The 2,771-nt window shown below is 44.6% G+C and overlaps 1 long non-coding RNA gene across 1 annotated transcript; it reads right to left on the bottom strand.

Annotated features, from left to right (window-relative positions):
• Positions 1–1,246: 1,246 nt before the first annotated feature.
• LOC120103014 (uncharacterized) lies at positions 1,247–2,307 on the bottom strand. Its single transcript, XR_015621266.1, has 2 exons — positions 2,206–2,307; positions 1,247–1,552 (listed from the first exon to the last, which is right to left on the bottom strand). It is a non-coding gene; the product is annotated as an uncharacterized LOC120103014 (long non-coding RNA).
• Between the last annotated feature and the right edge of the window lie 464 nt (positions 2,308–2,771).

The following is a 2,771-nucleotide window of genomic DNA, read 5'->3' as shown; positions in this document are numbered from 1 at the left end:
GCTAGAAGCTGGGGACACCCTACACACTTGGTAGTACCAACAGAAGAAGGTTTTGTAAGCTAGCTCTAAGAGAATCTTGCTGTGCCTAGACCAAGAAAGGGTAGGAACCTCATACATGGGAAACTTCTAGATTCTAATTACCCATGTCAGCCAAACACCAAGAGGCCAAGCAGGGCACCTGGCACCCCACCTTCACCAGGCTATGAGGAGGAAGTTCCACCTACCGCTCCTCACAGTATCAAAGGAAACGATGGACAGCCAGGACGCCCGTCACACTGGATGGTCACACCCTGTTATGGTTCCATTATGAAGTGACTCAGGAAAGGCTTAGTCTCCCAAATGATGGTAGTGCAAGTTTAGAAAGTAATAGAAACTTCAGGATACTGGCTTAACAACCAAGGAAATAATTCAAAGGGGCCTATATATCTTGTTCCAAGACTCTCTCTCTCTCTCTCTCTCTCTCTCTCTCTCTCTCTCTCTCTCTCCTCCCTCCCTCCCTCCCTCCCTCCTTCCCTTCCTCTCTCCCCCTTCCCCTGTCCCCCTCCCCCTCTCTCTGTCTCCTGCATGATGTGAGTCCCCACATACCAGTCCCACCATGTTGACTGAGATGCCCAAAGCCATGAACTTAAGTAAGTCTTCCCCACACCCTTCAGTTGTTTGTGGTTTTATCATGCAATGCAAGATTAAGACAGACCTACCCCCCAATGGAGATGAGGTGTCCCTCCCCCTCCCAGCTCTAGCAGAGATAAAGGAATAAAGACCAAACTTGTCACAACCATCATAGTCCTGCAATCTCCACTGTCGTGAGGAACCCTTCTCTAACCAGCTCGAGCGGTGTCACTGGACACCCAACGGAGAACCTTGAACCCAACTTCTGGCCAAGAGTAGTAATGACCCTCCCCTGGAGTGTCTAAGGGGGGTGGTTAGGGAGATGAGCTTTCACATATCCACCCCCCAAAATGAGATTGGCCTTCCCCTTCTCACACTGGGCACAGTGTCAGAAAACTGAAGCAAGATCCAAAACTATGATACTCGCTGTGCCCAGTGTACAGATGAAAATCACTGACTTTCCCAAGAACTAGGAAGGCTCAGACTCAGTGAGAAGGCGCTCAGCTGAGCCTAACAAAGCAGAGCCAATGGAGAGGCTAGAATTAGCTGAAACACCCGAAAAGTATCTATCGTAGAAATCCATCAACAAGCCATGTCCCATGTCACACACCTGAGACAGATTGGAAAACACATAGGAAAATATTTAAAATATCTTTTATTCATTCTTCAACACATTTATATGTGTACATGCTGTATCTTGATCATATGCACCCTAGCACCCTCCCCAACTACACACACACACACACACACACACACACACACACACACACACACCGTGTTCCTCCCCCACATCCACAGTCTTTTTTTTCTTTGTTTTTAACAGACAGAGTGCAGTCTGATGAAATGTTGGTTGCTCTTGTTGGCTTGATTTTGTAAGGGTCTTGTGAAGGTCACCAGGGCTGCCAGGAGTTCATGAGGACAATGGCCATGACCAGTCCAGAAGCTAGAATTGCACAGCAACAAAAGAATTGTTTAGAGACCCTAGTGAAACGTTTTAGAATTAAAAATTTAAGTCACAGTCACACATGTGGACACACATGCATATAAGCACACACACACACACACACACACATACACACACACACATACATACTCACATGATGAGCTAGATAGAAAAGGGGATATAAGAGAATTAATCAGTGGATTTGAACACATAGAACATTGGAGATGGCCCAACCTAAACAAGAGAGAAATTGACTTCAAAAACAAGCTCAGGGCTGGAGAGATGACCCAGTGCTTAAGAGTACTGGATGCTCTTCCAGAGGACCCAAGTTCAATTCCCAGCACCCACAACTGTCTGTAACTTCAGTCCTAGGAGACCTGACACCCTCTTCGGGCCTCTGCAAGCACCAGGCATTCATAGAGTGCACAGACAGACATTCAGGCAAAACATCCAAACATAAAAATTTTTTAAAGTCTCACGGATATGTAGAACTATAACAGATCTAACATTTATGCCTTCACAATACCAACAAAGGAGAAAGAGAGAAATCAAAATTTAAAAATTGACTGAAATCTTCCCAATTTTGTCCAAAAATATAAACCTATGCTTTCAAAAGCTAGGATAACCTTAAGGAATTCCACACTAAGACATACCACAAATCAAACTTCAGTAAATCAGAGACAATCAGATGCTGAGCTCTGAGTGTGTGGAGCACCATCCTAGTGTGATCCAGGTCCTGGGTTTGATCCTTAGCCCTGAAAAAAATGGAAGAAGGGAGGGAGAGAAGGAGGGACGATACTAAAAGCAAAAAGATTAAATAAATGGGAGAAAAGAGCCCAGATGACCGTGGTTCGTTAGGAAACACAGAGCCCAGATGAACATTTCACGGCATTTTCAAATGCTGGGAATGGGAGGCTGTCAGCTCTAGATTCTATGTCTAGTGAAATTATACTTTGGAAATCATGAAAACGTCAAGACATTATCAGACAGACTTGGGGCACAGTTCACTGCTAGAGTACTTGCCTGACATACGCAAAGCCCTGGCTTCCATCTTCAGTGTCACTGCTTGAAAAGGCATTATCAGGCAAAAGGAAAAATAGGAGAATGAGAAGAGAGTTCTTTGACTAATAAGAAGACAAAACAATCTTGGAACATGAGGAAGGAAGAGCCTAAAAATCAGAAATATAGACCTGCATTATGGGCACTTTTTTTTCATGAG

The sequence above is a fragment of the Rattus norvegicus genome, chromosome 5 (genome assembly GCF_021556685.1).
Source record: "Rattus norvegicus strain SHRSP/BbbUtx chromosome 5, alternate assembly SHRSP_T2T, whole genome shotgun sequence".
NCBI classification, from domain to species: Eukaryota; Metazoa; Chordata; class Mammalia; order Rodentia; family Muridae; genus Rattus; species Rattus norvegicus.
This window is presented reverse-complemented; position numbering and strand designations above follow the sequence as displayed.